Source organism: Canis lupus, chromosome 20 (genome assembly GCF_003254725.2).
Source record: "Canis lupus dingo isolate Sandy chromosome 20, ASM325472v2, whole genome shotgun sequence".
NCBI lineage: Eukaryota > Metazoa > Chordata > Mammalia > Carnivora > Canidae > Canis > Canis lupus.
In genome coordinates this window covers 38,922,218-38,946,006 of record NC_064262.1, presented here as the reverse complement: position 1 = coordinate 38,946,006, position 23,789 = coordinate 38,922,218, and the positions used below count along the sequence as shown (strand labels likewise).

The window sequence follows — 23,789 nt, the reverse complement described above, 5'->3', positions numbered from 1 at the left end:
ATGCCTTTTATTCCTTTTTCTTTTCTGACTGCTGTGCCTAGGACTTTCAGTGCTATGTTGAATAAATGTGGTGAGAGTGGATACCCTTGTGTTGTTTCTGAACTTAGGGGAAAAGATCTCAGTTTTCCCCCATTGAGTATGATGTTAGCTATGAGTTCTGTTTTACTTCTTGTTTGATTTCTCTTTTTCTCTCTTTTTTTCTTTTTGGTTTCTGTTCTTATTTGTTTTGTTTATATTTTTCAAGTGTTGTTTTGCATTTTCTGTCTCATCTATTTTTTGGACATAATGACGAGACAGAAATTCACCCCAAAAGAACAGGAGGCAGTACTCACTGCCAGGGATTTAGTCAATATGGATAGCAGTAAGATGTCAGACCTAGAACTTAAAACAATGATTATAAAGATACTAGCTGGGCTTGAAACAACACAGAAGACATTAGAGAATCTGTTAATTGAGAAACAAAAGAATTAAAATCTAATTAGGCCAAAATTAAAAAGGCTGTCAAAATGAAGTAAAAAATGAAGGCTCTAACTGCTAGGATAAATGAGGCAGAAGAGAGAGTCAGTGATATAGAAGACAAAATGATGGAGAATAAGGAATCTGAGAAAAAGGGAGGAAAACAACAAATGGATCATGAGGGGAGGATTCGAGACATCAGTGACTCTATATATAGTGAAATAATATTAAAATAATAGGTGTCCCAGAAGAGAAGGAGGGGGGAGGGCAGAAGGTTTATTTGAACAAATTATAGCTGAGAACTTTTCCAATCTGGGGAAAGAAACAGACATTTAAGCCCAGGGGGCACAGAGAACCCCCTTCAAAATAAATAAAAATAGGTCAACACCTCGACATATACTAGTGAATTTTGCACATTTCAGAGATAAGGAGAAAATCCTGAAAGCAGTGTGGGAACAGTGGTCCTTAACCCCTACAAGGGTAGAAACACAAGGCTGGCAGCAGACTTGTCCACAGAGACCTGGCAGGCCCAGAAGGACTGGCATAATATATTCTAGGTGCTAAATGAGAAAACTATGCAGTCAGGAATACTTTAGCTAGCCAGGCTGTTATGCAGAATAGAAGGAAGATAAAGAGTTTCCAGGACAAACAGAAACTAAAAGAGTTTGTGATCACAAAACTAGCCCTACAAGAAATATTAAAGGGGATCCTTTGAACAAAGAGAGAGTCCAAAAGTAACAAAGAACAGAAAGGGATTGTGACTTGACAGGTAATATGATGCACTAAGTTCATATCTTTCAGTAGTTACTCTGCATGTAAATAGGCTAAATGCTCCAAATGACACAGTATCAGATTCGCTAAAAAAACCCAAGACCCATAGATACGCTGTCTACAAGAGACTCATTTTAGACTCAGAGGCACCTCCAGATTGAAAGTGAGGGGGTGAAGAACCATTTGTCATGCTAATGGACATCAGAAGAAAGCTAGGGTAGCAATCCTTATATCAGACAGACTAGATTTTAAACCAAAGACTATCATAGAGTGAAGAGGGACGCTATATAATAATTAAAGGGTTTATCCAATAAGAAGATCTAACAATTGTAAATATTTATGCCCCTAACTTGGGAACAGCCAATTATATAAACCAATTAGAAAAATTAAAGAAGCACACTGATAGATGTACAGAAATAGTAGAGGACTTTAACACTCCACTCAGCAATGGACAGATCATTGAAGCAGAAGATCAATAAGGAAACAATGACACACTGGACCCAGATGGACTTCACAGATATATTTATAGCATTTCATTTTAAAACAAAAGAATATATATTCTTCACAAGTGCACATGGAACATTCTCCAGAATAGATCACGTACTGGGTCACAAATCAGATCTCAGCCAGTACCAAAAGATTGGGATTATTCCCTGCATATTTGCAGACCATGATGCTTTAAAACTTGAACTCAATCACAAGAGAAAATTTGAAGGACTACAAGTACATGGAGGTTAAAAAGCATCCTACTAAAGAATGAGTGGGTCAACCAGGAGATTAAAGAAGAATTAAAAAGATTCATGGAAACAAATGAAAATACAACAAACAGTTCAGAACCTTTGGGATACAGTAAAAGTGGTCCTAAGAGGGAAGTATATAGCATGATGAACCTTCCTCAGGAACAAGAGAAGTCCCAAATATACGAGCTAACCTTTCACCTAAAGAAGCTAGAGAAAGAACATCAAATAAAGCTTAAACCAAGCAGGAGAAGAGAAATAATACAGAATAGAGAATAAATCAATGAAATAGAAACCAGAAGAACAGTAGAACAGATCAACAAAACTAGGAGCTGATTCTTTGAAAGCATTAATAAGATCAATAAACCCTTAGCCAGACTTATCAAGAAGAAAAGAGAAGGGACCCAAGTAAATTAAATCATGAATGAAAGCAGAGAGATCACAACCAACACCAAAGAAATACAAACAATTATAAGAAGAGATTATGAGCAACTAAATGCCAACAGATTAGGCAATCTAAAAGAAATGGATGCATTCCTAGAAAACATATAAACTACCAAAACTGAAACAGGAAGAAATAGAAAACCTGAACAGACCAATAACAGCAAAGAAACTGAAACAGTAATAAAAAATCTCCCAAGAAACAAGAGTTCAGGGCCAGATGGCTGCCCAGTGGAATTCTACCAAACATTTAAAGAATTGATACCTATTCTTCTGAAGCTGTTCCAAAAAATAGAAATGGAAGGAAACCCACCAGACTCATTCTATGAGGCCAGCATTACCTTGATCCCCAAACCAGACAAAGATCCCACCAAAAAGAATTACTAATACCCCTGATGAACATAGATGCAAAAATTCTCACCAAGATACAAGCCAATAGGATCCAACAGTACATTAACAGGATTATTCACCACAAACAAGTGGGATTTATTCCTGGGCTGTAAAGATGGTTCAACATCTACACATCAATCAGTATGATACAGTACATTAGTAAAAGAAAGGGCAAGAACCCTTTCTTGATCCTCTTGATAGATGCAGAAAAAGCACTGACAAAATACAGCATCCTTTCTTGATAAAAACTCTCCACAGTGTAGTATGGTTAGAGGGAACATTCCTCAATATCATAAAAGCCATACAGGAAAAGCCCACAGTGAATATCATTCTCAATGGGGAAAAACAGAGCTTTCCCCTTAAGGTCAGAAACACGACAGGGATGTCTACTCTCAACATTGTTGTTTGGGATGGTACTGCAAGTTGTAGCCTCAGCAATCAGATAACAGGAAGAAATGAAAGGCATCCGAACTGGCAAAGAAGTAGTCAAACTCTCACTCTTCACAGATGACGTGATCCTCTGTGTTAAAAACCCAAAAGATTCCTTCCAAAAATTGCTAGAACTCATACAGAAATTCAGCAAAGTGCCAAGATAAAAAATCAGTGCACAGAAGTCAATTGCATTTTTGTACACTAACAATGAGGCATAAAAAAGAGAAATCAAGGAATCTGTCCCATTTACAATTGCACCAAAAACCATAAGATACCTAGGAATAAGCCTAAACAAAGAGGTAAAGAATCCGTACTCTGAAAACTAATGAAAGAAATTGAGGAAGACCCAAAGAAATGCAAAAACATTTCATGCTCACAGATTGGGAGAACAAATCCTGTTAAAATGTCTATGCTACCCAAGCAATCTACACAGTCAGTGCAATCCCTATCAAGATACCACTGACATTGTTCACAGAATTGGAACAAATAATCCTAAAATTTGTATGGAACTAAAAAAGACCCTAAGTAGCCAGAAGAATGTTGAAAAAGAAAACCAAAGCTGGGGGTATCAGAATTCCGGACTTCAACCTCTATTACAAAACTGTGATCATCAGGACAGCATGGTACTGGAACAAAAACAGACACACAGATCAGTGGAACACAGTGGAGAACCAAGATATGGACCCTCAACTCTATGGTCAACTGATCTTTGACAAAGCAGGAAAGAACATCCAATGGAAAAAAGACAGTTTCTTCAACAAATGGTGTTGGGAAAATTAGACTGCCACATGCAAGAATGAAACTGGACCATTTTCTTATAATATACACAAAAATTCAAAATGGAGGAAAGACAATGTGAGACAGGAATCCATCAAAATCCTAGAGGAGAACACAGGCAGCAGCCACTTTGACCTTGGCCATAGCCACTTCTTGTTAGACAATCTCTAAAGGCAAGGGAAACAAAAGCAAAAATGAACTATTGGGACTTCATCAGGATAAAAATCTTTTTTGCACAGCCAAGGAAACAGTTGACAAAACTAAAAGGCGGCCTATAGAATGGGATAAGATATTTGCAAATGTCTTATCAGACAAAGGGCTAGTATCCAAAATCTATAAAGAACTTATCGGGGATCCCTGGGTGGCTCAGCGGTTTAGCACCTGCCTTTGGCCTAGGGTGTGATCCTGGGGTCCCAGGATGGAGTCCCACATCAGGCTCCCTGCAAGGAGCTTGCTTCTCTCTCTGCTTGTGTTTCTGCCTCTCATTCTCTCTCTCTCTGTGTCTCTCATGAATAAATAAAATCTTAAAAAAAAAGAACTTATCAAACTCAATTCCCAAAAAACAAATAACCCAGTCAAGAAATGGGCAGAAGACATGAATAGTCATTTCTTCAGAGAATACATATAAGTGCCCAACAGACACATGAAAAAATGCTCAACATCACTTGACATCAGGGAAATACAAATCAAAACCACAATGATATACCACCTCATACCAGTCAAAATGGCTAAAATTAACAAGTCAGGAAGCATCAGATGTTGACAAGGATGTGGAGAATGGGGAACCTTCTGACGTTGATGGGAATGCAAAGTGGTACAGCCACTCTGGAAAATAGTATGGAGGTTCCTCAGAAAGTTAAAAATAGAACTGCCCTATGACCCAGCAATTGCACTGCTGGGGATTTACCCAAGTGAGCACAAGCAAGGGGAGCTGCGGTCAGAGAGAAAGAAGCAGGCTTCCCACTGAGCAGGGAGCCACACATGGGGCTCAATCTAAGGACCCTGGGATCATGACCTGAGCCAAAGGCAGACACTTAACTGACTGAGCCATCCAGGCACCCCATCCTCTGCTTTTTACTATGCATTCTGCAGTGCTTATTTTTTCTTGTGCCTCCTAATTTTGTCTTCATATCTTTTTTTTTTCCTTGAGTTGTGTCATTTTTTTGTCTCATTTTCTTCTGTTGCCCTAACATTTCTTATTAAGAATGTTAATAAATAAATAAATAATAATAATAATAAATAAATAAATGTTAATGTACAAGAGTACTTAATGCGTTGTGGTCCTTTTTCATAGGCTTTATTATGTTTTTTAATGATGAAATGTTTGATCACAACTTTTGTCTTCTCCATTATGATAGTGAAGGATATTCCTTGTTTGCTCGTACATTTTGCTGCTCTTGTCCACCATTTTTCATTTAGTATTTTTATATCCGTACTGCTCTGGTTGTTGTTGTTGTTGTTGTTGTTGTTTTTAAGATTTATTTATGAGAGAGAGAGAGAGAGAGAGAGAGAGAGAGAGAGAGAGGCAGAGACACAGGAGGATGGAGAAGCAGGCTCCATGCTGGGAGCCTGACGTGGGACTCGATCCCAGGACTCCAGGATTGCACCCTGGGCCAAAGGCAGGCGCTAAACCACTGAGCCACCCAGGGATCCCCGCTCTGGTTGTTTTTAAAAAGCATCTTTATTGAGGTATAATTCACACACAATAAACTGTGTATATTTAGAGTGTACCATTTGATACATTTCAACATGTATATATTTGTAAGGCCATCACTACAAGCATGATAATGAACATATCAGTTATTCTCAAAAGTTTTCAGTTCCCTTTGCAGTCCCTCTTTCTTGCCTCTCCTCCACCCATTCTTAGGCAACTCTGCTTTGTGTCATTATAGATTAATTTGCATTTCCAGAATTCTATGTAAATGGAATCAAAAGCATGCATTTAATTTTTGGCCTGACTTCTTTTACTCAGCATAATTATTTTGAAATTCATTCATGTTGCATATATCAGTTTTTTCTTTTTTATTGCTGAGTAGTATTGCTACTAGATTAGAGAGGAACATATATTTTCTGTGACCAAATAGATCATAGCTGGCTGCTTTTATCCCAAGGGGAATGGTGGGGGGACGTGAGAACTCATCACAGGGTAGGGGGAAGTTAACTTTCACTGAACTTTTAATGATTCATCAGAATCTTGAAGACCAAGAGTCACAGAGCAAGTTTGCACTTACCTGCCAGTTATTTCCCATCGGTCTTCACTTAGCGTGGGGTGAAAGTGTGCCAGAGGCTGAGGAAAAGGCAAGGAGATTATGAGGAAACCCCCAAGAGTCATTGATCTTTACTAAATGCATGGCAGTGATGTGCAAGTGGCTGGGAAGAAGGCATGAAAGCTGAGAGAGATCTCCCTGAGATTCAGGAGTACTTCATCAAGAGCATAGTGGCAGCTGCTGAAAACTAAGAGAAGGCAGGTAGGTACAAAGTGATTTCCCAAGATATAAAAATCCAGGAGTCTAAAAGGCTGGTAGTTTGGCTGTCAGAGAGCCAGAGTGAGATAGGTTGAGAGCTTCTGTGGTTTATGAAGCAGAGAGAGCTTTTGTGGTTCAGCTGGGCTAGAAAGCCATAGATCTTAAAAATCTTGCTGGCACCCAGATCTCTAACCTTGCTGAAGAGAAAGTTATGATTCTGTGTCCAAATATTCATGAAACAGTGGTCAGCTAAATCAAAATAAAGTTGAAATAATCAAATTAAAGGTGAAATAAAGCCAGACCTAGTGTAAGTACCCAGATGGACTTAGTCTTCTAGTCTAGTGGCCTGATAGAGGAAAGGGCATGCTTTACAAAGCACGGTTGTCTGGCCTACAATAAAAAATTGTGAGACTTGCAATGAATGATGATAAAAATGACTCAGTCTAAAACAAAATAGTCAATAGAAGCAGCCTCAGAGATGTTAGCATTAACAGATAGGGACTCCAAGATAACCTTGATAAATATGCTAAGGGGTATATGGGAAAGATGGACAACATATACAAAGAGATGAACGATTTCAACAGGGAAATGGAATCTGTAAAAGAGTGAGCCATATAGAAATTTTATTTCTTTTTTTCTTTATGATTTTAGTTTATTATTTTTGAAGATTTTCATTTTTTTTTTTTCCTAGAAAGATTTTATTTCTTTATTCATGAGAGACACACGGGGGCGGGGAGAGAGAGAGAGAGAGGCAGAGACACACGCAGAGGGAGAAGCAGGCTCTGTGCAGGGAGCCCGATACGGGACTCGATCCCGGGTCTCTAGGATCACGCCCTGGGCTGAAGGCAGTGCTAAACCGGTGAGCCACCGGGCTGCCCCATATAGAAATTTTAGAACCAAAAAGTACAGGGTCAGAAATGAAGAATTCATTTGATGGGCTTAGCTGCAGAGAGGACACAACGGTTGGAAGGATGAGGTAGCTCATAGACTACTGAATAGAAATTATCCATACTGAACTATAAAGAAAAAGATGGATGATGATAAAACTGAACAGAGCTTTTCAGATCTGTGGGATAAAATCAAGCTAACATGTGGGTACTTGGAATTCTAACAGGAGATAGAAAGTTGAACAAAAAATAATTGAGAAAATAATGCCTGAGAAATTTCCAATATGAATGAAAGACCCCAGTGCACAGACCCAACAAGCTCACAGAAACCCAAATAGGATTACCTAGGTAAATACATTCAAAGAAAACCTTAAAATTAGCCAGAGTTAGAAGGCACCTTAAGGGGGAAACAACAGGAATGAATAATGTCTGGTTGAGTTTATAAATATCTAGAGGCAAAATATGACAACAGGAGCACAGATGATGGGAAAATAGAGATAGTGAAGATAGTCTTCAACTGACTTTTTTAAGGTATGTTATTTGATGTTTTTAGAACTTTGGAGATTACAGTATGCATCCTTAATTTACTGTAGTCTTTCCTTAAGTAGTATCTTAATACCTCAGAAACAATGTGAGAACTGGCTTAGTAGGTGATGGGCATTAAGGAGGGCAAGCGATGTGATGAGCCCCAGGTGTTATTTGCAACTAATAAATTATTGAACACTACATCTGAAACTAAAAAAAAAAAAAACCCAAAACACAAACTACCCTCAAAAAAAAAAAAAAAAAAAAAGAAACCATTGAAATTGTAAAACGTTCTTTGTTAACCAGAAACAAAGGGGGGACATGAGGTCACCAGTAATGGCAGAGTAGGGCACTTTAAGGATTCACCCCTCTATTGAAGCAGTGATCAAGCTGGTAAAAACTGTCATGATGAGCTTTTCTTTTGAGCATTGGAATCTAATTAAAAAAAAACAAAACTATAACAACCAGGTGTGAATACTTAGGGGAAAGAGGCTGCTAAATTTTGATAAAAGGGTATTATGGTAAGTACCACCCCCCATTCCCTGGCTGGTAGCAGCTACGGGAGCAATAACCCACATTCCTGGTGTGGTTTGCTAGGGCCAGAGTGGGGGCAATATGGACTTGATTCTGAAAGAATTGAGGTTGTGTACTTTGACCTGTCTAGTAGTGCTGTGAGGGATCAGCTCAGGGACTTGCCTTTGTTTTGCCTTCCCTCAGAATTCTTTCAGGGCTGGAATAGCCTCCTTGTGCGTATACTAGTTATAATCACTTGGGGCAAGGGACCACAGATGGGATAAGCAGCAGAGACACTGAAAAGCCTAGGAAGGGATAGGCTGGTGAAGGAGATACAGTGGGGGAATAATAGGCTTTACAAAGTGTATGCCAGGGAATTAAAAGTCTGTGTGCATATCAAGAGCTAGACAGACACATGCTCAAAAAGACCCGAGAAGACTTGAACTTGCACTTCTGGCCGGTCTTCAGGCTCTGTGTGAGCAGAAAGTGAAGATTAAGTCAGAATTGTAAATGGACTGGCTAAACATTGAAGGAGTGCCCTAATTCAAGCCAGACTGCAAAGACAGGGGAGTACTTCTCCTCACTTCCCCGTTTTGGCTCCAGGCCTTTAAGAAAATCTCTGTAAAATCACAAGCTGAGCACTAAGCCAATGTAACAGAGATGTCAGTGGCCATAAACCTCTCAATACACTTTACAAAGCTAGTTGAGGAAACTCACTAAACAAATGACTATAGCCTACAACGACAATAAACTCTGGGGAGGGAGAAGAATTAAATTTTCAGTTACCACATTATAATAATCAGAGCTTCCAGTTTCTAATTAAAAAAACTTATAAGATATACAAAGAAACAAAACCTATCGCCTATTCATAGGAAAAAAAGAAATTAACAGAAACTGTCCCTGACAATGCCTGGACACTGGACTTTAACTACATGTGACTTTTTATCATCTGCCTTAAACACACTCATAGAGCTAAAGGAAACCATGGGCACAAAACTAAGGGAATCTAGGAGAATGATGTTTTGCCAAAAACAAAGGAGGAAGAGGAACAGAGAACCAAGACTGTAGACCTAAACCATATAAAAATTATGTTAATTCTAAGTAGACTAATCCATTTTAAAGACCAACATTATCAGACTGAATAAAAAAAGTGAGACTCAACAGTACACTCTTAACAGGAAATGAACTTTAAGATGAAGATATTGATAGATAATACCTAAAATGGGATAGAAAAAAATATGCTGTACAAACATTATGCATAAGAAAACTGATTTTGTTGTATTATTATCAGATAAAGTAGACTTCAGGGAATACTACTAGAGACAAAGGACATTTAATAATGATAAAAGTTTCAGTTTACTGAAGATACAAAAATCCTAAATGTGTATGTGCCAATTAATAGAACCTTAGCACACATGAAACAAAAATTCATGGAACTAAAGGGAGAAATAGATATATGTATAATAATTGGGAGATTTTAACATATGTCTTTTAATAAATGGTAGATCAAGTAGACAAAGTATCAGTAAGATTTTGGAAGATTTAAACCACACTATCAGCTCAAACTTGGCACAATTGAAATTTTAGATCACTACACCCAGCAGAGGACAGATTTTTTTATTTTTATTTTTTATTTTTTTAAATTTATTTTATATTGGTGTTCAATTTACCAACATACAGAATAACCCCCAGTGCCCGTCACCCATTCACTCCCACCCCCCCGCCCTCCTCCCCTTCTACCACCCCTAGTTCGTTTCCCAGAGTTAGCAGTCTTTACGTTGTCTCCTTTTCTGATATTTCCCACACATTTCTTCTCCCTTCCCTTATATTCCCTTTCACTATTATTTATATTCCCCAAATGAATGAGAACATATAATGTTTGTCCTTCTCCAATTGACTTACTTCACTCAGCATAATACCCTCCAGTTCTATCCACGTTGAAGCAAATGGTGGGTATTTGTCATTTCTAATGTCTGAGTAATATTCCATTGTATACATAAACCACATCTTCTTTATCCATTCATCTTTCGATGGACACTGAGGCTCCTTCCACAGTTTGGCTATTGTGGCCATTGCTGCTATAAACATCGGGGTGCAGGTGTCCGTGTGTTTCATTGCATCTGTATCTTTGGGGTAAATCCCCAACAGTGCAATTGCTGGGTCATAGGGCAGGTCTATTTTTAACTCTTTGAGGAACCTCCACACAGTTTTCCAGAGTGGCTGCACCAGTTCAGAGGACAGATTTTTAAATTGCATAATGTAGTCATCAAGATAGACTATACACTAACCCAAAAAACATCTTTATACATTTTGAAGGATTGAAATAATACAGAGGATATTTTCTAACTAGAATAAAATTAGAGCAATGATAAGATAATCAGGAAATCCTCAAATATTTGGAAATACTTCTAAACCCATCCATCAATTTAAAAAAATTACAAAGGAAATTAGGAAATGTTTTGAATTTAATATTGAAAACATACCATCAAAATTTGTGGATGCAGTAAAGCAATGCTAGAGGAAATTTTAGAGTCTTATTTATTTTATTTTTTATTTTTTAATAAGCTTCTTAGTTTGGAGTGATTTTAGGTTTGCAGAGAAGTTGGAGGGTGGTACAGGGCTCCTGTACCCCTTGCTCAGTTTCCCCTGATGCCAGCGTCTCAGATTTCCATGGTGATTTGGTCTAACTCACGGAAGCAATGTTGGTCCATTGACTGATGCACGGCTCTGTTGCCTGGGTGTGCCTCTCAGGCCTAGTCTGGCCAGGCCCCACCTCATCTTTGGCAGTTCTTCTGAGCCTGTTCTGGACTGTGAGAGTGTCTCAATGAGTTTCATTCAGGGTCTGTCTGATGTAAGGTGAAGTTCTGGGCTTTCAGGGGGAATACCACAGAGGTAACTGCACTTATCATAGCAGGGGGAAATTTTATAGTTTTAAGTGCTTATATTGGAGGAAAGAAAGATTTTTTTTCAAGTTTTTATTTAAATTCCAGTTAGGTAACATACAGTGTAATATTAGTTTCACATGTAGAATTTAGTGATTCATCACCTACATACTATAACACCTAGTGCTCATCACAAGGTGCCCTCACCTTAATCCCCATCACCTATTTAAGCCATCATCCCTCTACCACACACTTACCTACCCTCTGGCAATCATCAGTTCTCTGTAGTTAATAATTTGTTTCTTGGGGGCACCTGGGTGGCTTAGTCCATTAAGCATCTGCCTGTGGCTCAGGTCTTGATCTTGGAGTCCTGGGATTGAGCCCCACGTTGGGCTCCCTACTCAGTGGGGAATCTGCTTCTCCCTTTGTCACTCACCCTGTTCTTTCTTTCTCTCTCTCTCTCTGTCTCTCTCTGTCTGTCTCTCTCTCACATAAATAAAATAAAAAAAATGTGTTTCTTGGTTTGCCTCCCCCCTCAATATTCATTTGTCTTGTTTCTTTTTTTTTCTTAAGCTTTATTTACTTATTTTAGAGAGAGAGCAAGCATCACAGGGGAGAGGGGAAGAGGGAGAAGGAGAGAGAGAGTCTTAAGCAGACTCTGTGCTGTGTGCAGAGCCCAGTGTAGGACTTGATCCCATGACCCTGAGATCATTTCAACCTGAGTTGAAACAAAGAGTTGGATGCTTAATTGACTGTACCATCCAGGCACCCCTTTTTGTTCGGTTTCTTAAATTCCACGTATGAGTGAAATCATTGTATTTGTCTTTCTCTGACTTATTTCACTTAGCATAATACCCTCTAACTTAATCCATGTCATTGCAAATGGCAAGATTTCATTCTTTCTGATGGGTGAGTAATATTCCATTTATATCACATATATATTTATACACACCACATGATCTTTATCCATTCATCAGTTGATGGAACTTTGGGCTCTTTCCATAATTTGACTATTGTTGATAATGCTGCTACAAACATCAGGGTGCATGTATCCCTTCAAATTAGTATTTTTGTATCATTTGGGTCAATACCTAATAGTGCAATTGCTGGGTCATAGAGTAGTTCAATTTTTAACTTTTTGAGGAATTCCATACTCTTTTTCCAGAGTGGCTGGAAGGAAAGAAAGATTTAAAGTGGGTGATTCAAGTTACCTACCAAGAGAAACTAGAAAAACAATAGCAAGTTAAAAATAGAATGAAAGAAATAAAATCAGAGCAGAAATCAATTAAGTAGAAAATGGATGGAGACTAGAGAAAACTAATTAAACTAAAAGTAATTTTTTTTTAGATTTATTTATTCATTCAGAGAGAGAGAGAGAGAGAGAGACAGGCAGAGACACAGGCAGAGAGAGAAGTGGGCTCCATGCAGGAAGCCTGATGCGGGACTTGATCCGGGGTCTCCAGGATCACACCCTGGACTGCAGGCGGCACTAAACCGCTGGGCCACCGGGGCTGCCCTAAAAGTAATTTTTTGAAAGGATTGATAAGGGATCCCTGGGTGGTGCAGCGGTTTAGTGCCTGCCTTTGGCCAGGGTGCAACCCTGGAGACGGGATTGAATCCCATGTTGGGCTCCTGGTGCGTGGAGCCTGTTTCTCCCTCTGCCTGTGTTCTGCCTCTCTCTCTCTCTGATGTGACTATCATAAATAAATAAAAACCATTTTTAAAAAATGAAAGGATTGATAAATATAAATATGATCAGTCTTAGTAAGACTGATCTAAATAGAACATATTCATAATGAAAGAGGGAACATAAGGGAATATTATGAATCATCTTACTTAACAAATTCCTTGAAAGGCATATTTGAACAAAATTGACACAGAAAGAAATAGAAAATCAGAATGATAAATATATTAAATAAATTACATTTTTCTTCCAAAGATTTTATTTATTTGAGGGAGGGAGCAGAATGAGAGAGGGAGCATGAGTGTGGTGGGGAGGGGCAGAGGGATGACCTGAGCCAAAGGCAGACGCTTAACTGACTGAGCCACCCAGATGCCCTTAAATTTCTATCAAGAAAATTTTCTCACAAAGAAGACTCAAGTCTCAGATGGTTTGACATGTGAATTCCATGAAACATACTTTTATTTTATTTTATTTTAAAAAAGATTTTATTTATTTACGAGACAGAAAGAAAGAGGGGCAGAGGGAGAAGCAGGCTCCCTGAGGAGCAGGGAGACCAATGTGGAACTGATCCCAGGACCCAGAGATCATGACCTGAACTGAAGGCAGACGCTATAAGTATGTTTTGGCCACCCAGGTGCCCAAAACATACTTCTAGAAAGCAAAAGAGGATGAAACATTTCCTGACTCATTAGGAAGCCAGTGTAACCTTGATCTAAAACCTAACACGGATATTAAAAGAAAATTGTAGACCAGTATTCCCCTATGATTATAGATGTAAAAACCCTTAATATAAACAAATATTTAATTTATATAGCCTATATATTTTATATAATACTGGATTTGTCAATCTAATAAAAGGCACATATGAAGAACCCACATCTAACATTATGCTTACTAATGAAACATAGAATGTTCCTCTTCAAACTTTGGGAACAAAATAAGGACATCTGCCTTTACAACTTCTATTTGACATTGTTTTGGGAGCTTTGTTAGTCCCATAAATCTAGAAGGACAAGTATACTTTGAAATTGTAGTAAGTTTGGTTCCAAGACCACTGCAATAAGTGAATATCACAATGAAGTGGGTCAAATGAATTTTTTTGGTTTCCCAGTGCATGTAAAAGTTATGTTTACATTAAATTATAGTCTTTTAAGTGTACAATAGCATTATGTTTATAAAACAGTGTAATACCTTAAGTCAGAGAAAGACAAATACCATGTGATCTTACTTGTTTGTGGAATTTAAGAAACAAATGAGCAACGGGAAAAAAAAGAAAGACAAACCAAGGAGTCATAACCATATAGAATAAACTGAGTGCTACCAGAGGGGAGGTAGATGGGGGAATGGGTTAGATAGGCGATGAGGATTAAGAAGTACAGTTGTGATGACCATCAGTGTTGCTTGGAGGTGTTGAATCACTATACTGTACACCTGAAAATAGTATTAGTTACACTGCATGTTAACTAACTGGAATTGTAATAAAAACTTAAGGGATGCCTGGGTGGCTCAGTGGTTGAGTGTCTGCCTTTGGCTTAGGGTATGGCCCCAGGGCCCGAGATGGAGTCCTGCATCGGGCTTCCTATAAGAAGCTTGCTTCTTCCTCTGCCTATGTCTCTGCTTCTCTCTCTGTGTCTTTCATGGATAAAAAAATCTTTTAAAAAACACTTTAAAAGAGTATTTATAGTCCCCTCCCCCCAAATTATAAAACACTTTATTGCTAAAAAATGCTATCAGGGCACCTGGGTAGCTCACTTGGTTGAACATTTGACTCTTCATTATGGCTCAGGTCATGATCTCAGGATCATGAGATCAAACCCTGCATTGGGCTCAGTGGGGAGTCTGCTTGAGATTCACTCTCTCACTCTCTCTCCTCTTTCCCCTCCCCTTAGATAAATCTTTAAGAAAATACTGTCAAGGGGATCCCTGTGTGGCTCAGCAGTTTAGCGCCTGCCTTTGGCCCAGGACGTGATCCTGGAGTCCCGGGATCGAGTCCCACATCGGGCTCCTGGCATGGAGTCTGCTTCTCCTTCCTCCTGTGTCTGTGCCTCTCTCTCTCTATGTCTATCATAAATAAGTAAAAAAATAAATCTTTAAAAAAAAATACTGTCATCTGAGCTTTCATTAAGTTATAATATTTCTGCTAGTGGAGGGTCTTGTCTTAACAGCTGCTGACTGAGTAGGGTGGTGGTTGCTGAAAGTGGCATGGCTGTGGCAGTTTCTTTAAATAACAGTGAAGTTTGCCACATCAATTGACTTTTCTATTTACAATGATTTTCTCTGTAGCACGTGATGCTGGTTTTTTTTTTTTTAATTTTTTTTTTTATTTATTTATGACAGTCACAGAGAGAGAGAGAGAGAGAGAGGCAGAGACACAGGCAGAGGGAGAAGCAGGCTCCATGCACCGGGAGCCCGATGTGGGATTTGATCCCGGGTCTCCAGGATCGCGCCCTGGGCCAAAGGCAGGCGCCAAACCGCTGCGCCACCCAGGGATCCCACGTGATGCTGTTTGATAGCATTTTAACCACAGTAGAACTTCCAAAATTGGGGTTAGTCCTTTTTTTTTAAAAAAATTATTTATTTATTTATTTATTTATGATAGTCACACAGAGAGAGAGAGAGAGAGGCAGAGACATAGGGAGAGGGAGAAGCAGGCTCCATGCACTGGGAGCCCGACGTGGGATTCAATCCCGGGTCTCCAGGATCGCGCCCTGGGTCAAAGGCAGGCAACAAACCGCTGCGCCACCCAGGGATCCCGGGGTTAGTCCTTTTAAGTCTGCTGCTGCTTTATCAATTAAGTTGATGTAATATTCTAAATCCTTTGTTGTCATTTTAGCAGTCTTAACAGCATTGTCACCATGAATAGATTCCACTATTTATTTACTAATTAATTAATTAATTCACGAGAGAGACAGAGAGAGGGAGGCAGAGACATAGGCAGTGAGAGAAGCAGGCTCCCTGCAAGGAGCCCGATGTGGGACTCGATCTGGGACCCTGGGATCATGCCCTGAGCAGAAAGCAGACACTCAACTGCTGAGCCACCCAGGCATCCCGAGTAGATTCCATCTTAAGAAACCAGTTTCTTGGGACACCTGGGTGGCTCAGCGGTTGAGCATCTGCCTTTGGCCCAGGGCGTGATCCTGGAGTTCCAGGATCGAGTCCCATATTGGGCTTCCTGCATGGAGCCTGCTCTCCCTCTGCCCCACCCCCATGTCTTTCGTGAATAAATAAATAAAATCTTAAAAAAAAAGTTTCTTTGTTCACCCATAAGAAGTAACCCCTTATCTGTTCAAGTTTTATCATGAGATTATAGCAATTCAATCACATCTTCAGGCTCTACTACTATTTTTGGTTCTCTTCTTGTTTATACCACATCTTTTGTTACTTTCTCCATGAAAATAATGAATCCTTCAAAGTCACCCATGAGGATTGGAATCAGCTGCTTCCAAACTCTTTGTTGATATTTTGACCTCTTCCTTTGAATTACAAAAGTTCTTAATGGCATCTAGAATTGTGAATCCTTTCCAGAAGGTTTTCAATTTGCTGTGTCCAGAAAAAGGAATCACTATCACTAAAGAAGATCTTTCTTTCTTTCTTTCTTTCTTTCTTTCTTTCTTTCTTTCTTTCTTTCTTTCTTTCTTTCTTTCTTTCTTTCTTTCCCTCCCTCCCTCCCTCCCTCCCTCCCTCCCTCCCTCCCTCCCTCCCTCCCTCCCTCCCTCCCTTCCTTCCTTCCTTCCTTCCTTCCTTCCTTCCAACGTGACACTTATTCAAAGAAAAAAAAATGACACATCTATCCCTTGGCTCCCTTCCCTCCCCTTCCTTGTTGTCTTCAGCCCCCCATGGACTGAACCCTGGGTAGGGCTAGGTAGCAGGATAGCTCCAGGGTCAGCAACACTGAAGGGCATCTCCTCAGTGGAGGTATTGTAGATAGTCTTGATATCTTGAACAAGGAATCTCCTTGTCTTCTTTTATCACCATGTTAATAGTCACACGCTTTTTTTTTTTTTTTTTTTTTTAATAGTCACACTCTTAAGGCAGAATTGTCCACTTCGACCAATTCTGTGGATATAGTTTTCCCTGTTGGTGGGAAGGTCATAGTTAAAGACTAAAGAAACTGGGATCCCTGGGTGGCGCAGCGGTTTGGCGCCTGCCTTTGGCCCAGGGCGCGGTCCTGGAGACCTGGGATCGAATCCCACGTCGGGCTCCCGGTGCATGGAGCCTGCTTCTCCCTCTGCCTGTGTCTCTGCCTCTCTCTCTCACTGTGTGCCTATCATAAATAAATAAAAGTTTAAAAAAAAAAAACTATAAAAAAAAATAAAAAAAGACTAAAGAAACTGCTGCACATCAATGCCTCTGGCCAGCAAATCAATACTCTGCTAGAGCCAGAGTATTGTGATAACATCTCTTTCCTTTTGGTCCATATCTCTGTGCATGGCAAACATAATGAAGTCTTCGGGATGCATCTTTTCAGTGAGCTAATCAGACTTCCTTTGGGTGTTGATGAATATGACTGCCTGCAAGATGGTTAGGGTTTCATACAAGTCACACAGTGTATTCAGCCTCCACCCTTCTTGTTCTACATTCATATAGAACTGGCGGGTACCTTCCAGGGTCAACTCTTGTTTCTTGACCAGAATCCAGATGGGATATCTCATGAACTTCTTGGTCGCCTCAAGCATGTTGGAAGGTATTGTAGCTCACAGCACAACCCCTTGGGTATTGCTATTGAGCTTTTGGAATATGTCATAGATTTGGTCCTTGAATCTGTAGCTTAACACTTCATCAGCTTGACTAGTACAAACATCTTGAAGTATTTGGGATATAGGTATCTCTGGTTAAGCATATCAAATACATGACCTGGGGTACCCATGGTGATATGCGGAGCTTCCATCTGAAGTTTCTGCACCTCAGCATGTACATTGGTTCCCTGAATGCAGGCATGGCAAGAGGCACCCATGTAATCTCCTAATGCCATGACTACCTTCTGTATCTGCTGAGCCAACTCTCTAGTAGGTGCCAGGACCAAAGCCTATGTAGCCTGTTAGATCCAGTTCAGTCTCTTACACAATTAATATAGCAAAAGTGGCTGTTTTTTCAGTCCCAGATTGGGCTTGAGCAATTGCATCATAACCTTGATACAAAGAATGGCTTGCTGCTGGATGGCAGAAGGCTTCTCAAAACCGTAGGCATAGATGCCATGGAAAAGGGACTCAGAGAGGTTCATGTCATCTAGCTGTCAACAAGCTCATTCCAGTTACTCTCAGTGACACCTTTGGGCTCTGTCCCATTGGGGCCATTGTGTCTGGATCAGGAATTTTGACATGGCAGACAGACATGATTCTTAGAAACTAGACAAAATTTATTTCTTAAATAATAAGACTTGACAGTTGAAATTACCTCACAAACCATGGGCTGAAATGGATGTTGTGTTAGCGTTATATTAACAGGCATGAAAACAATATTAATCTTGTTGTACATCTCCATTAGAGTTCTTGGGTGACCAGGTGCAGTGTCACCAAGCAGTAATATTTTGAAAGGAACCTTTTTCTGAATGGTAGGTCTTAACAGTGGCCTTAAATAATCAGTAAACCGTGTTGTAAACTGCTGTGCTGTCATTTAGGCTTTGCTATTTCATTTATAGAGCATAGGCAGAGTAGATTTAGCATAATTCTTAAGGGCCCTAGAATTTTCATAATTTAAGTGAGCATTGGCTTCACCTTAAGGTCACCAACTGCATTAGCTCCCAACGAGAGAATTAGCCTATCCTTTGAAGCTTTGAAGCCAGGCATTGACTTCCCTCTAGCTACAAAAGTTTTAGATGGCGTCTTCCAATATAAGGCTGCTTTGTTTACATATAAATTCTATTGTTTAGTTTAGCCACCTTCATTACTTATCTTAGCTAGATCTTCTGGATAACTTACTGCGGCTTCTACATCAGTCATTCTTGTTTCTCCTTGTACTTCTGTGTTAGGGAGATGGCTTCTTTCCTTAAACCTCATGAATCAACCTCTGCTAGCTTCACACTTTTCTTCTGCAGCTTCCTCATCCCTCCCAGCCTTTGAAGAGAGTAAGGACCTTGCTCTGGATTAGGTTTTGGCTTTAAAGAATGTTGAGGCTGGTTTGATCTCTTATCCAGCATATATCATCCATATCAGCAATAAGACTGCTTTGCTTTTTTATAATTTGTGTGTTCACTGAAGTGATACTTAAAATTTCCTTCAAGAACATTTCCTTTGCATTCACAACTTGGCTAAGTATTTGGTGCAAGAGGCCTAGCTTTTGGCCTACTGGCTTTCAACATGCCTTCATCACTAAGCTGAATCATTTCTAGCTTTTGATTTTGAAGTGAGAGACATGTATGTTTTCCTTTCAGGTGAATACTCCATGGTAGGACTAATAATTGTCCTCATTTCAATATTTTTGTGTCTCAGGGAATAGAGAGGCCTGAGGAGAGGGAAAGAGGGGAATGGCTGATTGGTAGAGCAGTCAGAACATGCACACACACAACATTTATTGATAAAGTTTACCTCTTTTATGGGCACAGTTCATGGCACCCAAAACTGTTGCAGTAGTAACATCAGAGATCACTGATCACAATAATAATTATGAAAAAGTTTAAAATATTTCAAGAATTACCAAGATGTGACATAGAGACTTGAATTGAGCTAACACTGTGGAAAAAATGGCACTGTCAGTCTTGATTGAGGCAAGATTGTCGTAGACCTTCAATTGTAAAAATGCAAAATCTGTGAAGCATTATAAGGCAAAGTGCAATAAAATGAAGTATGCCTATAGCAAACATGAATATTGGAAATAAAGAGGTAGAACACTCAAACTTATAGATCACTGTGATTATGTACATAGAAAATTGTAAAGAATCTGAAAAGAGATTACTGGAATTAATTATGGAGTTTGGCAGCGTGTCAGAATAAGGCCGATATATGTAAGATCAGTTATATATTTTTGTTTTTCTAATGAACAGTTTGTGAAATTATAGAACATCTTTACAATAATAGCAAAAACATTGAATACTGAGGAATAAATACAACAAAATTTGTAGGATATGTAAGAGCTCTGTTTTGAAAATAACAAAACATTGCTGAGAACTGAAAGTAAGTTGAAAGATAACATGTTTATGGATTGGAGGACTCCATATTATTATTCCAATCAGTATCTAACAGACTTTTTGCATAATTTGACAAGCTAAAATTTATATATATATAAATATATATACAGAATAGTCAAAACAATTTTTAAAAAGAATAGTGTTGGAGAGTGTATGGGATCTGACTTCATGTCTTCTTTTGAAGCGACAATAAGCAAGGCATTATGGTATTGGTGCAAAGATAGACATTTAGATTAGTGGAATGCAATAGAATCCATATATACATAACTAGTTTATGTGTATATGGATTTATTTATGTACACATGGATTTATGTATATGGAGATTTTTGGCAAAGAGACCATGTAATTCAGTGAATAATGAATGAACAATCTTTTAATCATATAGTACTAGAAGAACTTGATATTCATGGAAAAATTAGTCTTGACTTCTAGTCCACACCGTATACAAAAACGAATTTGAAATGATTCATAGACTGAAAAATTCCTTTTTTTGCATTTCTGAGTCACTTTATTTTATATGTGTTTCCTTTTTAAATAAAGCATGTGGTTGGGTCTTGCTGTGTGTATCAAACTGAAAATGTTTGTCTTTTAATGGATGAATAAAGCCCATTCACATTTATAGATAAGACTTAATTTTGGTCTTGACCCTGCCCTACTTTTTAAAATAATTGCTATGTGATTTATATTTGTTATCTTTGTTATAGTGTGATGTTCTCTATATCTTTTTGTGCCTTTTTTCAATCTTGTAGATATTTAGCAACACTTATGTTTTTACCCAAGCTATACTTTTTTTCAATGCACTTAATGTCCTATATTACTATATAGTTAGCCATTTTCCGGTGTTATCCTTTATCTCTCACCTATTATACAATGAGCAGTAAGCTAATTTCACTTTTGTTCCTTTTCCTCCTTTCTTTAATATTTAGTTGCATTATTTATATGTCATCAAAATATATAACATTTATATATTATTTTTGCCCTCACCTCTATATTTTGTTAGATCTATAATTAAGTATATCAGATTTATAGTCATTTCCTTTATAATTCTTTCTCCAGTCATCTTTTGGTTGGACGAGTCTCATTCTTTAATAGTTTGCTCAAGAAGGGGACATGGGTATATAGAATTCCCTGAATTCTTGAATTCAAAATTTAAAAAAATGTGTTGGTACTTGAAAGACAGTTTGATTTGATAGTCCTTCATTCATACTTTCTTTCCTATGGTTTCTTGAAAATGCTGCTTGTTGCCTTGTTTTTGAGAATTCTGATATCAGTATAGTTTTCTTGTCTTCCTAATTGATTTTTTAAAAAGATTTTATTTATTTATTCATGAGAGACACAGAGGGAGAGAGAGAGAGAGGCAGAGAGACAGGCAGAGGGAGAAGCAGGCTCCATGCAGGGAGCCCAACGCGGGACTCCATCCCCTGTCACCAGGATCATGCCCTGGGCTGAAGGCGGCGCTAAACCACTGAGCCACCTCGGCTGCCCTGATTTGTTTGTTTTTGATGTCTTTTCCTTTTTGGTTTATAGAGTTTGGGAGGATGTGTTGTGATTTGGATTTATGTAACTGCCAATACGTTGACTACCCTAGAACTAAAAAATGGAAGCCAAATGACCGTCTTGAAGGTTTTATAAATCTCAAAATAGTATAAGCAGCAGTAATTACTGTGTAGTTGCTACTGCTGTGTAGCAAATTTTTTTTTTAAGATTTTTATTTATTTATTCATGGAAGACACGGAGAGAGAGAGAGAGAGAGAGACAGAGAGAGACAGAGACACAGGCAGAGGGAGAAGCAGGCTCCATGCAGGGAGCCTGATGTGGGACTCAAATCCCAGGACTCCAGCATCACGCCCTGGGCCGAAGGCAGACGCTAAACCGTGTGTAGCAAATTTTTAATATAAAAGCATCCAGATTTCAGTGGTGTTTAGTTGGTTATCCTTCTGCATTGTTGTCATTTGAAAACTGCTTACTGTTCTGACTATAGTCTCTTGATTTCACACTTGATCTTGGCCAAAAGGCCGAGAAGTGATCACTTTTGATTTCACAGTATGCCCTTTAACTCTTCTATGTAATGGGATCCTGTACTTTTTTTTTTCTTTGATCCTATTCTTATCTTTCCCAAATAATATAAATATATTTTCAAGTTATATATCTGATAAGAGGGTAATACCTAAAATGTGTAGAGAACTCATATAACTCAATAAAAAAAAAATCTGATTTAAAAATGGATAGAGGGCTAGGGTGCCTGGGTGGTTCAGGTGATTAAATGCCTGCCTTCAGCTTAGGTTATGATATTGGGGTCCTGGGGTCAAGCCCTGCACTGGGCTCCCTGCTCAGTGGGGAGTCTGCTTCTCCCTCTCCCTCTACTGCTCTTTCTGCTTTTACTCACTCTCTGTCAAATAAATACATAAATATAAACATACATACAGTCTTTAAAAAAAAGGTGAGAGGAACTGAATAGATATTTTCCAGAGAAGTTCTACAAATAACCAAGAGGTACATGAAAAAGTACTCAACATCACTAATTATCAGAGAAATGCAAATCAAAAGTACAATGAAATATCACCTCATACCTGTTAGAATGGTCATTATAGGGGTGCCTGGTTGGCTCAGTCATTGCAGCATGTCCCTTCATCCTAGGGTTGTGAGTTCAGGTTCCATGTTGAGTGTAGATATTACTTAAAAACTTAATAAAATCTTAAAAAATGATCATTATCAGAAAGACAAGGGATAAGTGTTGATGAGGATGTGGAGAAAAGGGAACTCTGGTGCACTATTAGTAGGAATGTAAATTGATGCAGCCACTATGGAAAATAGTGTGGAGGGTCTTCAAAAATTGAAAATAAAACTACCAAGTGATCCAGCAATTCCACTTATGGGATATACATGGAGGAAATGAAATCAGTATTGACAATGAGATACCTTCATCCCCAAGTTCATTACAGCATTATTTATAATAGCCAAGACATGGAAACAACCAAAGTTTCCATCAGCAAATGAATGGATTAAAAAAATGTGGTGTTATATGTACAATGGAATATTATTCAGCTATAAAAAAGAAGGAAATCTTATCATTTGCTACATGGTTGGACCTTGAGGGCATTCTGCTATGTGAAATAAGTCATGCAGATAAAGAAGAATACTGTGTGATAGTGGAAAAGAAAAAACAGGTTCATAGAAACAGAACACATTGGAGGTTGCTAGAGGCAGGGATGGAGACTGAGGAAAATGGGTGAGGATAGTCAAAAGATACAAACTTCGTGTTATAAGAAAAATAAATTCTGGGGATATAATGGACAGTGTGGTGACTAGTTAACAGTACTGTGTTGTATATTTGAAAGTTGCTAAGAGTAAATCTTAAAAGTTCTTAGTATTAGAAAAAATAATTGTAACTGTTAGATGATGGATAGTCACTGAACTTATTGCAGTAATAATTTTCTATATATATATGGGTAAAGAATAATGGATAGAAGTATAAATAGTAAAATGGGACTAGGAAAACAATACAGGAAATCAATGAGAATGAAAGCTTATATATTGAAGAGAGAGGGACACTAAGCTGACAGGCTGATTTAGAAAAAAGAATAGAGATACCAGTTACCAATATGAAGAACAAAAGAGAGTGTATCACTATAGATCCCATAAACATTAAAAGGATAAAAAGGGAATATTATACATTTTATGCCTATGAACTTTGCAACCTAGGTGA

The 23,789-nt window shown here is 38.5% G+C and overlaps 1 protein-coding gene and 1 pseudogene across 10 annotated transcripts in view; one reads left to right on the top strand and one right to left on the bottom strand.

The window, feature by feature from the left end:
• Positions 1–23,789, top strand: part of DOCK3 (dedicator of cytokinesis 3) — a 508,844-nt gene that overhangs the window by 25,044 nt on the left and 460,011 nt on the right. The window lies entirely within an intron of this gene.
• On the bottom strand, positions 8,798–18,573 carry LOC112666089 (eukaryotic initiation factor 4A-I-like; annotated as a pseudogene).